This window comes from Oncorhynchus keta, chromosome 6, assembly GCF_023373465.1.
Source record: "Oncorhynchus keta strain PuntledgeMale-10-30-2019 chromosome 6, Oket_V2, whole genome shotgun sequence".
NCBI lineage: Eukaryota > Metazoa > Chordata > Actinopteri > Salmoniformes > Salmonidae > Oncorhynchus > Oncorhynchus keta.
The window spans coordinates 31,320,023-31,334,116 of record NC_068426.1 but is presented as its reverse complement, the minus strand read 5'-3'; the positions used below and the strand labels follow the sequence as shown (position 1 = coordinate 31,334,116).

The window sequence follows — 14,094 nt, the reverse complement described above, 5'->3', positions numbered from 1 at the left end:
AAGTTTCTGTATGTAGGCAGGGATCAACAAAATGGAGTCGTGGTCAGCTTTTCCGAAAGGGGGGCGGGGCAGGTCCTTATATGCGTTGCGGAAGTTAGAGTAACAATGATCCAAGGTTTTACCACCCCTGGTTGTGCAATCGATATGCTGATAAAATTTAGGGAGTCTTGTTTTCAGATTAGCTTTGTTAAAATCCCCAGCTATAATGAATGCAGACTCCGGATAAATGGTTTCCAGTTTGCAAAGAGTTAAATAAAGTTCGTTCAGAGCCATCGATGTGTCTGCTTGGGGGGGGGATATATACGGCTGTGATTATAATCGAAGAGAATTCTCTTGGTAGATAATGCGGTCTACATTTGATTGTGAGGAATTCTAAATCAGGTGAACAGAAGGATTTGAGTTCCTGTATGTTTCTTTCATCACACCATGTCTCGTTAGTCATGAGGCATATGCCCCCGCCACTCTTCTTACCAGAAAGATGTTTGTTTCTGTCGGCGCGATGCGTGGAGAAACCCGTTGGCTGCACCGCCCCGGATAGCGTCTTCCCAGTGAGCCATGTTTCGGTGAAGCAGAGGACGTTACAGTCTCTGATGTCCCTCTGGAATGCTACCCTTGCTCGGATTTCATCAACCTTGTTGTCAAGAGACTGGACATTGGCAAGAAGAATGCTAGGTAGTGGTGCGCGATGTGCCCGTGTCCTGAGTCTGACCAGAAGACCGCTACGTTTCCCTCTTTTACGAAGTTGTTTTTTTGGGAGGTCGCTGCATGCGATCCATTCCGTTGACCTGTTTGTAAGGAAGAACACAGGATCCGCGTCGCGGAAAACATATTCTTGGTCGTACTGATGGTGAGTTGACGCTGATCTTATATTCAGTAGTTCTTCTCGACTGTATGTAATGAAACCTAAGATGACCTGGGGTACTAATGTAAGAAATAACACGTAAAAAAAACAAAAAACTGCATAGTTTCCTAGGAACGCGAAGCGAGGCGGCCATCTCCGTCGGCGCCGGAAGTAGATTTTCCTAGTTTCCTGAATTGGGTCACATTTGGCATTGTTGAATGTAGTGGCCAAATTGCCAGGTGGGACACATGATTCATTCATTGTGCAGCACAGTTCAGTCGGCCTTAACCTCCAGGAAAGAGCTGGACGCACAAGCCCATGCACGCACGAGAACAACAATGGAGCGCACCATAGGTCTGCTGAAAGGGCTGTGCTTGGCTGGGACATGATACACATTGCAATACCAGCCTAGCAAGGTTTGCCTCTGAAATGACATTCCTTCAAATGGCATTACATGAATGTAATAGAATTTGCAAATTCCTTTTCAGGTTTGCTACAAGGCTTGCAGTGTGCTCTACAACATTGCAATCAAAAATGGCATTCCACTGAATGATCCACCCAGACCCGATGAACCCATGCCTGACAGGGAGTGTTTCCCACCACCCATAGCCCTGGCACTGAGGACAAGAGTCAATATCATACAACGGTTTAATAAGGTATCGGTTTTTCCAAATATCCTAATCAAATTGACAAGGAAAACACATTTACATTGCACCAGAATGTCTCACACGTTTGACACAATCAACAAGTTCTTTCGATGATTGATTTCTCTCTCTCAGGCCGTAGCATACACCCTCCAGCTGCTGTTGGAGTCCAACAATTGATGTATTGATCTCTTCTTGTTGATTCAGGACTGCGTCAGTCAAAACATGCGGCGCAGCTGAAGCGCATGCCAAAGAGGACACCCTTCTTGTAGGCCTGGGGTAGGCTGAGGGGTCAGGCAAGTCACCCACATCTGGGAAGATTTCATGTTTTGTTATTTTTGTTAGATTTATATATATATATATATATATATATATATATATATATATATGTGATGTGGTCCCTGTCTGAATATGGTTGCGAAAATAAAGCTTGACTTACAATCCTTTGGTGTGTCTGGTATTCCTTTTGGGTCTGGAAGAGGGTCTTTAGTATCACCATCACAAATGAAGCCAGATGCTGAGGTCTCTCCAATTATGCTGCCAATGCGTTGGTCCAGAGCAGACAGTGAAGAGTTACTTTTTCAAATCAAACCATTTCTTTTTCATTTCATTAACTGTTCTGCACTCAGATGAGGCATAATTTACCACAGCTCTAACCTGCTCCCAAGCAATATATTTTCTCTTATTTTTCAAGCAATTGCTGAGTGCTCCAAAAAGTATGGCTTGTTTTGCTTCCACTTCAGTGATCAAAAGTTATATTTCTGGGAGCCGAAAAGTCCTTTGTCTTCTTTGATTTCTCCATGTTGGCGGACATAAATTAGTGCTATTTCTTGCAGCTTTAAAGGGAAAGTTTGTGACCATAAATGGTCATTTAGGTTAGGTCATTATGTAAATGAGACTTAATGTGCACTAGAACAGTGTTTTAGAACGTGTCTGATTTATCAAGGCAAGATACTTACAGGTGTGTGTAAATCAGGCGTACGAGCAATATATACCAACTTTTTTGTACTTGCGAACATTCAACATTTTCTTCGTACGAGTTCATTTAGAAGCTTTTCTATGCAACGTTGGGCCCAGATCTTTGCCCCGAAACAATCCTGTCTCGGAGCTCTAGGGACAATTCGTTTGACCTCATAGCTCGGTTCAGCTGTGGGACGTTATATAGACATGTGTGTGCTGTTCCAAATCATGTTCAGTCTAATGAATTTACCACAGGTGGACTCCAATCACGTTCTAGAAACATCTCAAGGATGATCAATGGAAACAGGATTCACCTGAGCTCAATTTCGAGTCTCATACCAAAGGGTCTGAAAACTTAAATAAAGTATGTTTTTTTTATGTTTAGCAAATTTGCTAAAATTTCTAAAAACCTGTTTTAGCTTTGTCATTATGAGGTGTAGATTCCACTCAAACTTCGATAGAGGACCCACTTGGTCACGAAGTAAGGCAGTCTCTCTTGACACTGATAACACACCACACCATTGCGAACACCCACTACACTTTGTTGGTGATATGAGAAAAAACAACTCAAACAGGCTATACTGCAAAACAGTCTTAGAGGACTGCTTAACCTGTGATGCGCTGATCGATTCAGGTTCAACAATTTCCCTCATATCTCAAACTTTGCTGGACGAACTTTACATTCTGCTGGGGACATTTTTTTATGTATTAAGTGTGTATGCTAATTCTGTGTTACCATTTAATTAGCTAGTAAATAAATAATTAAACCAATTTGTGTCTTTCTGAATCATAAGTAAGGCTCAGTTTTTTTCAGATGCAAGGTTACGACTGTTCAGAATGATATGATATGAGGTTATGATGAATAAGTTGGCTGTTTTTAGATGTGTTAGGCAAAGACCTTTTAGAGGTTAATTCGGGATATAGTAACTCTTTAAAGAACCGCATTCGTGGTGCCCCAGATCCAAATTAGTTAATTGTTACGTGATTTATTTAATTGGGTAAAAATTAAACATAGTTAGGTAATTAGATAAATAAGTCTTCAGATTGATGTTAAAGTCAAGTCACGAAAGGGGTATTGTGTGTAGATTGCTGAGAATTGTTTACAATTTAATCCATTTTAGAATAAGTCTGGAACTAAACAAAATTTGGAAAAAGTAAAAGGGTCTGAATACTTTACGAATATCCGAATATCTTACGTGACTTCCTGACCATTTCACTGAGTTTTACATAAATAAAATAAAATGATTTCAAGACAGATGTTCATCTGACAGAGCTACAGTATCTGAGTTTATGAAGGTCAATACTCTTATAGCAGCCAGCGCTCTATCTCACTGAAGTGTCTAGTGTGTGTGTGTGTGTGTGTGAGTGCGTGTGTGTGTGTGTGTGTGTGTGAGTGCAAACTATGCACGATCGTGGTCTGATCCCTGATAAAGTCCCTGATGTGATTGGGGCTTACCCAGTGTTAAATACTGTCTCCGCCCAATTCACAGCAACAATGTCTCCACGTGATTCACAGCTCTCCATTCATACAGCGGGGAGATGGACTTTTACTGCAATAGCCTCTGCAACTACTAGTCTCACCCTGCATATACACACATATGCACAGACATACTCAAGCACCCAGGCATACACACGGAATTTCACAGAACTGCGCCAAATCACTGATTTCCCTACATCTCAAAGAGCTCATATGCTGAGGAGATCCCAGGGCACGAGGACAAAACCACTTAGCTGTGACTCTAACCCCCCAGCCTTACACACACACACTCACACATACACAGACACACGCACCTGGCAGGGTGTGAGGGAAGCTGAGGCTGACAGATTGGGAGGACGGAAGCATCACTGAAGGGTCTCGTCTCTTCACAAAATAAGAATACCAACGTCCAAGTCCCCATCCTCTGCCTCCCTAATCTCTCTCCCTCCTCTCGCTCCCTCTCCACATCTCTCCTCCCAGACCACTCCAGATCCACTTTCAAGGCTTTTAGCAAGCAAAACACCATGGCTGCAAGACACGCACACCACAAAATAACACAGTGCACTGCAGTTAGCTCTGGTGGAAGCAGAATTAGACATATTCTCTCTCTCTTTCTTTCTCTGCAGTTAGTTCTGGTGGAAGCAGCAGAATGAGGCATTTTGGTCTCATGTGCCATCCCCCTCAGAGTGGGGAAGAGAGAGGGAGGAAGAGAGAAAGCAGGCGTGCAGGGAGGGAAAAACAGCGAGACTGGAATAGACAAAAATGTGAATTAATTGAGGGGGGAAAGGAGGGACGGAGCGAAAATGGGCAGCACCAGAGCATGTCAGTGGGAGATGTTGTGCGTGCGTGTAAGTGTTTTCTCATGTCGTGTTTGTGTGAGAATGTATTAATATTTATGATTACTCGGATCCCACCTATTTCTCAATTGTTTTTTTTCGTCACACATTCAGACACACAATGAAGTGGAATTCTCTTCTTTTCAGTCAACTTGAATATGGTAGAGAAGAGATTGCAAGACAGAGAGAAAGTGGGAAAGGGAGAGGGATATACACTGAGTGTACAAAACATCAAGAACACCTGCTCTTTCCATGACAGGTAAATACAGGTGAAATCTATGATCCCTTATTGATGTCACTTGTTAAATCCACTTGAATCCGTGTAGATGAAGGAGAGGAGCCAAGTTAAATAATGATTTTTAAGCCTTGAGATATGGATTGTGTATGTGTGCACTCAGAGGATGAATGGGCAAGACAAAACATGTAAGTAGCTTTTGAGCGGGGTAGTAGGTGCCAGGCGTAACGGTTTGTGTCAAGAACTGCAACGCTGCTGGGTTTTTCACACTCAACAGGTTCCTATGTGTATCAAGAATGGTCCACCACCCAAAGGACATCCAGCCAACTTGACACAACTGTGGGAAGCATTGGAGTCAACATGTCCCAGCATTCCTGTGGAACGCTGTGGAACGCTTTCCACACAGTTCACAGTTCATGCCCAGATGAATTGAGACTGTTCTGAGGTCAAAAGGGGGACCAACTCAATACTAGGAAGGTGTTCCTAATGTTTGGTATACTCAGTGTATATAGAGAGCCATTGGGAGGGACGGCGTTCTTTCCATCTTGAGCTCGTCTGTCAGTTCGCCAGAGAGCCCTGCAATCCCTCCATCTTTCCACCCCCACCTGCTGGGCAAATACTAATCTAATCTGTTTTTGGATAGACACACACTATCTCTTCATTCAACAACTCTCTCTCTCTCCCTGTCTGCATTGACAGAGAAACACACACACACACACACACACACACACACACACACACACACACACACACACACACACACACACACACACACACACACACACACACACACACACACACACACACACACACACACACACACACACACACACACACACACACACACACACACACACACACACTCCTGGCAGGGTGTGAGGGAGTCATGCTGAGGCTGACAGATTGAGAGGTCGGAAGCATCACTACAGGGCTCAAGTCTCTTCACAGGAGAAGTGTGAAGGCTTTTGGACAAAAATGGAATAAGAATACCAATGTCCCAAAGTCCCCATCCTCTCCCTTCCTGCTCTCTTCCATCTCTCTCTCTCTCTCCCTCCCCACTCCACCCTCACTCTCTCCTCCCAGACCACTCCAGATCCACTTTCAGGGCTTTTAGCAAGCAAAACACCATGGCTGCAAACATCGTTATACATTATACAGACACGCACACCACAAAATAACACCAATTGGATCAGTGCACTGGAGTTAGCTCTGGTGTAAGAAGAATTAGACAATCTTGCTCCCACTCTCTCTCTGCAGTTAGTTCTGGGGGAAGCAGAAGAATAAGACATTTTGATGATGGTTGAGCTGGATTATAATCTGTTTATCTGGAATCGATGGTGATGCCTGGTCTAATGTGCCATCTCTCTTCGAGTGGGAGAGGAGTAAAGAGCAGCCAGCAGAGGAAGAAAAACACTGATTTCCTCAGAGAGGGGATAATAGAGGGAGGGAGGAAAGCAGGGAGGGAGGAAGGCAGGGAGGGAGCGAGGGAGGGAGTTGAAACAGAGAGACTGGAATAGGTACAGAGACAAAAGGAGGGATGGGATTTGAGGGGGTGAGGGAGGGAGCAAGTGGTGTGGACATGAAAGAGCGCACTTTTAGCCCCTTTGTAATTTATTAATATTAATCAACAGTATGATACCTTGTAATGTTAATACAGTAAAATTCAGTACATTTGTTTTACAGCACACTAAAACATGTCTGTAATTTCTACAGTAAAACACCATATAAAACATTGTAAAATACCGTAAATGTGTTTGTGTAATAATTATGGTTCATTGTGGTAAAAATGTTGAGGGCAGGGAGTCCCTGGCTCATTAACATATTTTAAGGCGTGCTTTGTAGAATTACGTCTTTTTTTGTACCCATGAGAGGGAATGCTAATTGCTGCCAGTAATTTACTTTTAAAACCGGAGATATTGCATTTTTAGAGTGCCAAAATTCCTCATGAACACTAGCAGCTGCATGGTGAAGTTGTGCCTTGTAAGTGGCTATATATTTCCACCTATTAGTAAGAGTCCTGTTCCAATTTCAGTGATATGTGGCATTAGTTATCTAACAAGTGAATGTAAATAGGGACCAGATCAGAGTGATTGTGGGTCTTAAACCTTCTACTGGGTAAGTATTTACCCATGTCCCTTTGATCTGTTTTGTCCTGTTAATCACGGCCAGTTTGGAAGCCTTGGTCTGGGCCTCTGCAAGTGATATAAAATATTCATTAGTATGCTGTAGTATATAATTACATATTCACTGTTAGCAATTGCTGTAATTTTATTACAATACAATTTAACAGGAAAGCACTGTATTGCTGTTTTGCTGCATATTTGCTAGTGATGAGGAAACTAAGCTTCCTGAAGCACTGAACATTTCCAGCCACAAAAATAAAAATATAATAAAATAAAAGGTTAACTACTCGAAGCTTTGATCAACATCCAAATGATTATAGATCTTCGACCGAAAGCAATAGCATATCAATCAGGTGATTTTTCGACAAAACAAAGCTTCGGAAGTCATTGATCACATCCTTCTGATAAAGTGATACACGCATCAGCACACTGCTTCGAAGTGAACAGCTGAGCGATTTTGACGGATGCCTCGGAGCTCCTGTATCAAACGTGTTAATATTGACAGCAGCGTTCTGTGAATTATGTGGGAGGGAAAGAATCATTGGCTCATTAACATATTTCGAAAGTGGTTTTATTTGCTGCACCAATTAGTGACAGTGCTGGACCAATTGAACTCATAGGTAGTCGTAGTGCCCTATTAATTGAATGGATATAGGGGACAGATCAGAGTGCCAGCAAGTCTTAAACCCTTTACTGGTTTAGCCTGTTACTCCTACCCCCTACTTTTTCGAACATTCTGTTAAAAATCGCGCAACATTTCAGCGCCCTGCTGCTCAGGAATATAGTATATGCATATGATTAGTATGTGTGGATAGAAAACACTCAGACGTTTTTAAAACTGGTTAAATCACGGCTGTAACTATAACAGAACGTGAGTTTCATCGAAAAGCGCAGGAAAATCTGATCACTGAAAATGGAAATATATATCCATCCGCCACTTCAACCCATTGATAAAGGCGAACCACAATAAATGGGGCTGAGGTTGCAATACCTACAGCTTCCACACGATGTCAACAGTCTTGTCATTTGCCTAGGCTTTGTTTCTTGGTTAAACAAAGAAGAGACAAGCCATTTGTTCAAGTCTCCGACCGGATATTTTGGTTGATTTACCCGGACATTATTTCCAGACGGACAGCTAAAGAATATACTTCGCCTCGTGATCAATTTGATCGCTTATTAACGTTTACTAATACCTAAAGTTGCATTACAAAAGTATTTCGAAGTGTTTTGTGAAAGTTTATCGTCAACTTTTTTAATTTAAAAAAATGACGTTACGTTATAAGACGCTATTTTTTTCCGTTTATCACACAGTCTTCATAGATCGATATCTAGGCTATATATGGACCGATTTAATCGAAAAAAAAAAGACCCAATAGTGATTATGGGACATCTAGGAGTGCCAACAAAGAATATGGTCAAAGGTAATGAATGTTTTATATTTTATTTGTGCGGTTTGTGTAGCGACGACTATGCTAATTATTTTGTTTTACGTCCCCTGCGGGTCTTTTGGGGTGTTACATGCTAGGAGATAATAGCTTCTCATGCTTTCGCCGAAAAGCATTTTAAAAATCTGACTCGTTGCCTGGATTCACAACGAGTGTAGCTTTAATTCAATACCCTGCATGTGTATTTTAATGAACGTTTGAGTTTTAACTAGTACTATTAGCATTTAGCGTAGCGCATTTGCATTTCCAGATGTCTAGATGGGACGCCCGCGTGCCAGGTAGGACCAAGAGGTTAAACTAGTTGAGTATCTGGAGCATCAGCATTTGTGGGTTCGATTACAGGCTCAAAATGGACAGAAACAAAGACCTTTCTTCTGAAACTCGTCAGTCCATTCTTGTTCTGAGAAATGAAGGCTATTCCATGCGAGAAATTGCCAAGAAACTGAAGATCTCGTACAACGCTGTGTACTACTCCCTTCACAGATCAGAGCAAACTGGCTCTAACCATAATAGAAAGAGGAGTGGGAGGCTCCGGTGAACAACTGAGCAAGAGGACAAGTAAGTACATTAGTGTGTCTAGTTTGAGAAACAGACACCTCACAAGTCCTCAACTGGCAGCTTCATTAAATAGTACCCGCAAAACACCAGTCTCAACGTCAACAGTGAAGAGGTGACTCCGGGATGCTGACCTTCCAGGCAGAGTTGCAAAGAAAAAGTCATATCTCAGACTGGCAAATAAAAATAAAAGATTAAGATGGGCAAAATAACAGACACTGGACAGAGGAATTCTGCTTAGAAAGCGTCTGAATACGTTCCGAATGGTCTGTATGTTTGTTTTACTGAAATGAAATACTTTGACTCCCGAGCTATTTCTGAAATAAAACAGAACGAAAATAGTAGGCAATCAACAATTGGTGCTTTATGCTGATATCAAAATAATAGGAATAATAAAGTGAAATGTATGATGTGTTTGACGCATAGTTGATGAGGGGGTGCGGATTGGAGAAATGTTCTTAAAATTAAAGACAGATGTAACATGTTTGTTTACCTGATATGAAGTACTTTGTTTGGCTCCTGGGCTTCCTTTCTGAAATAAAAACAGAGAAAGAAAAGTATGTAATCTATAAGGGCATAATGCGAGACCCAAATGCAGACACAGGAGGCAGATGGTAGAGCTCCGTTATTTATTATAACAAAGGCAGGTTGGAGACAGGTGAGAGCTCATGAACCAGGTCAGAGTCCAAAGAGTACCAGACGATAGGCAGTCTCAAGGTCAGGCCAGGCAGGGGTCAGCAACCAGTTCCGAGTCCAAAAACAGTACAAGAGGATAGGCAGGATGGTAGTCAGAACAGGCAGAGTGGTCAGGCAGGCGGGTTCGGAGTGAGGACAAGCAAGGGTCGAAACTAGGAGGACTAGAAGGAAACAGAGACTGTGAAAAATAGGAGCAAAGAAAAATAGGAGCAAGAAAACCGCTGGTTGCATACAACTGGCACAGAGAGACAGGAAACACAGGGAGATACACACAGGGGATAATAAGTGACACCTGGAGGGGGTGGAGACAATCACAAGGACAGATTAACCAGATCAGGGTGTGACAGTAATCAACTTTTGTTATGCTTTGATTTATAATATTGTCTCGCAAAAGCACGATTTGAATTATTACATTACATCAACTTTCCCTAGAAATATACTGCATATTTTGTAATACTTGAAGTTAATAAAAATCTAACCACGTTTTGGAAGGAAAGCGATAACTTGTACACCCGAGTAACATTAAGCCTGTAAATGGCACCAAAGCATAAACCTAGATAATCTTATCTAGCTCCATAGTTTACAATAACCCATTATATCTACTTCCTTGCTTCATTCATGCCATGGTGTCTGCAAACAATATAGCAGATTACATGCACACACCATTCAATCTGATCACCCGCACAAACTAGCTCACTTTGTTGCTTACATGACTTGATCCACCGCTCTGACCAGGCTAAAACCTATCCAAGTCATAAAACTCACCGCATCTGATGATTGCAAAATATCTTCCTCGCTTGGTGATGAGGCAGGCATCTGTAAACTACATGTCCAGTGTTAATAATATATTGAAATGATGACGAAATGTATCCTCCGCTATGGCTTAGTTTTTCCAGCGAAGAATACAGAAAATGTCTATTTTTAAATTAACAAAAAGTATTTAGAATGCCTGCATTTCCCGGCCTTAGCTGTAACACCTACTCCCTCTCTGGCACTCGAGGGTGCCTGACTGCCCTTCATTACGCACACCTGTCACTATCATTACGCAGCTCAGTGCTCACTGGACTCAGCTGGACTCCATTGCCTTGTTGATTACCCCCTCTATATCTGTGTGCTGCTCCGTTTGTTCTCTTTGTCAGCATTGATGTTGTTATACTACATATGCTCATACCCTGTTCTCACTTAGTTTGTTCGCAACTATTGTATCAAATACACCTGACTTCGCGTCTCAGTTTTCCAGCCCTATCTCTCTTTCAGATAATAATGATACAATTATCAATAATACTATAGATACTCGCTGCTACTATTATAGACAGAAAGGATATTTTTCTAAAGCCCCATATGAAGCAGACATTGCGGTCTTGATGCAATGAGTGGTGCAGGGAATAACGTCAAAATGCAACATTCAAATTCCAGAACTGCAGCATAGAATTTTAGTACCGTGTGCAAACAGAACTCGCGCTGTAATTTCCATTATTAATATTTAGAACTTACATGTCAAAAGGTTAAGACCGGACCCAACCGGAGTGGGCGGAGTCCAACACCTCCCCAGCACCATCACACTGGGAAACAACAGAGGCTTCGTCCACTACTACGGCATGCCCACACTATGCAGGAACAACGACCAACGGGGCCATCTGGCCACAGCCTGCACAACCATCATCTGGAAGATCTGTAAAGACAGTCATCTTACCTCTGACTTTACCTCCAAATGCCCCTGAAAACTGCGCAGGAAAAGGGGTCACTTCTTCAGTACCTTCTCCAGTTCATACGCCAGCCAACCCTCAACCGAATCCCAAACCCCAAACCCCAAACCCACCAACACCCCATCACCTCCACCAGGGAGCTGGTTTCGAGAGAGACCATGTAACTGGAAGAAACCTTCGCCTCACAACTCCAGTTCTTAGATGACGATGATCCAAACTGGCCAAAAATTACCAAATGGAAAAGACAAGACCAGAACCAGAAGACCACCCCAGAACCCTACGCCAGCTAACATGACACGCAAAACCCCTATCCCCTCCGAGAAACACAGTTGCAAGCCAGCCTCAGTCCAGACCCACCTTCACCCCTACCAACACCCCTCAGTCTACCACCAAGTCAGTACAGTGGTGCATCAGGCAGTTAGTGGGGAGGCATGTCAAGACCTGTGAACAGCCAAGAACCACCCAACAACACAAACGACCTTGTGCTTCCTGGTGTGTCTGCTCGCTCCTCAGGCTGTCCTTCCTCCCCTCTGCAGATCCAATACTAATCCCAGTTCCAGAACCAGACCCAGTCACAGCACCGGAACACCAGAAGGGGTGTGGAGGAGGGACCAAAGATCAGACCTTCAGCCGGAACGAACAGGCCACAGGGAAGTACCACCATTGACCACTAGGTGTACGGCTCCCTTGTGTGTCTTCTTGCTCCACCTTCCCTCTACAGATCCCGATCCAGTACCAATTCCCGATTCCTGTTTTTCCCAGGTCCCCAAGCCTGGCATCAGACCCAGCACCAACCCCTGGTTCCCAGCCGTGGTTCCAGTACAATTTCAACCTGGCCCTAACACCAACCCAGGTTTTCCTGGTCCCAGCCCTAACAGCAGCACGAACCCTGGACACTGCACCGACCAACCACAACTAGCCCAGACCCCACTGCTTCCCCTCCCCCAAAACAAAGACACTAACACACCATCAACCACTCCACCAGACCAACTATAACTGACTGACTAACTCATTGATGGACTGATTATTGTTCCTTGTTTTTTTATTGATCATATTTTCTTTGTCGTGTTTGTTTATCTTTGATTTGAATGCTTATTGTTCGAATGGCTGTGAATTTGAACTTTAACTTTAAAAAAACTTTGGTGGTTGATTGTTTTGCCAAATCCTTTTGGTCTGGTTTGCCCTGTAATTGTGTCTAGTTGTTTAGGCCTCTAGAAGTACAAGTCGTTAGAAATACGAAATATTAATGAATCTACTGTAATATACAAATACCCATGTAATTAAAGTGAAACACCAATATTACAATTACAGAAGCATTTACTTAAAGTATAATAGTCTAATTTTACAGTATTGGACTGTATAATTGCTATGGTACTACTGTAATTGACAGTTAGAAAGTTACTGTAAAAATTACAGTAACATACTTGGCACTAGCTAAATTTACTCTCACGGGTGCCCAAAAAAGAACTACCTGAAAGCCAAGCCCATACTAAGCCATGCCTCCAGTCTTCCTATCTGATCCAGAGGATCACAGCTCAATAACCCAGCATCAACAACAAGTGACACTCCGCTGTGCTCCAGCAGCACTACATCCCTGGTTTCCATGTCACCTTATGAGTGTCTATGTCCTGTTTTTCCTGTCTTTTTTCCCTCTGATTTCCAGGTCTCTGCCTTTTTCAAGTCTTTGACAAGGCAGTTGCTGTTGTCCAATCAGAGGACAGGGACGAGTGAGTAGGGTTTCACCATGCTATTGTGTGTGTGTGTGCGGGTGCATGCGTGTGATAGCGCTACAGCTGTAATCTGGATGAAGTAGGGCCTGTTTATTAAAGCCCTAAGGCCTGGACATGGCACAGCTAGAGTAACTGGGACAAACCCCTCTAATCTCTCTGTGTGTGTGTGTGTGTGTGTGTGTGTGTGTGTGTGTGTGTGTGTGTGTGTGTGTGTGTGTGTGTGTGTGTGTGTGTGTGTGTGTGTGTGTGTGTGTGTGTGTGTGTGTGTGTGTGTGTGTGTGTGTGTGTAAACAGAGCGGGAAAGAGAGAGATAGAGTTGTTGAATGGAGAGATGGTGTCACTCTCCAGAAAACAGATGAAATAAAATGTATTTTGGCCCAGTTGGTAGGGGTGGAAAGATGGATGGAGGGATTGAGGGATAGCAGGGCTCTCTGGACAACAAATGAACACTGACAGATTAGCTCAAAATGGAAAGAACACCATCCCTCCATCCATGAGCTCTGTCTCTCTTTTTCTCTCTCTCTTTCTATTTATCTCTCTCCCGCTCTCTTACAATCTCTAATCTACTCCACCATAGTCAAGGTGACTGAAAAGCTGTGGTGTAAAGTACTACTTAAGTAGTGTTTTTGGTATCTGTTCTTTACTGTTGACTTTTTTGACCACTTTTACTTTTACAACATTCCTAAAGAAAAATATGTACTTTTTACTCCATACATTTTTCCTGACACTAAAAAGTACTCATTACATTTTGAATGGTTAGCAGGACAGAACATTTTTCTAATTCACACACTTATCAAGAGAACATCCATGGTCCCCGAAAATGGTCTAATTCACACACTTATCAGG

General features: G+C 42.8%; 1 long non-coding RNA gene across 1 annotated transcript; it reads right to left on the bottom strand.

Moving 5' to 3' along the window:
* Positions 1-1,561: 1,561 nt before the first annotated feature.
* On the bottom strand, positions 1,562-9,649 carry LOC118385684 (uncharacterized). The gene is made up of 3 exons (XR_004826084.2): positions 9,610-9,649; positions 1,925-2,022; positions 1,562-1,796 (listed from the first exon to the last, which is right to left on the bottom strand). It is a non-coding gene; the product is annotated as an uncharacterized LOC118385684 (long non-coding RNA).
* Positions 9,650-14,094: the final 4,445 nt, after the last annotated feature.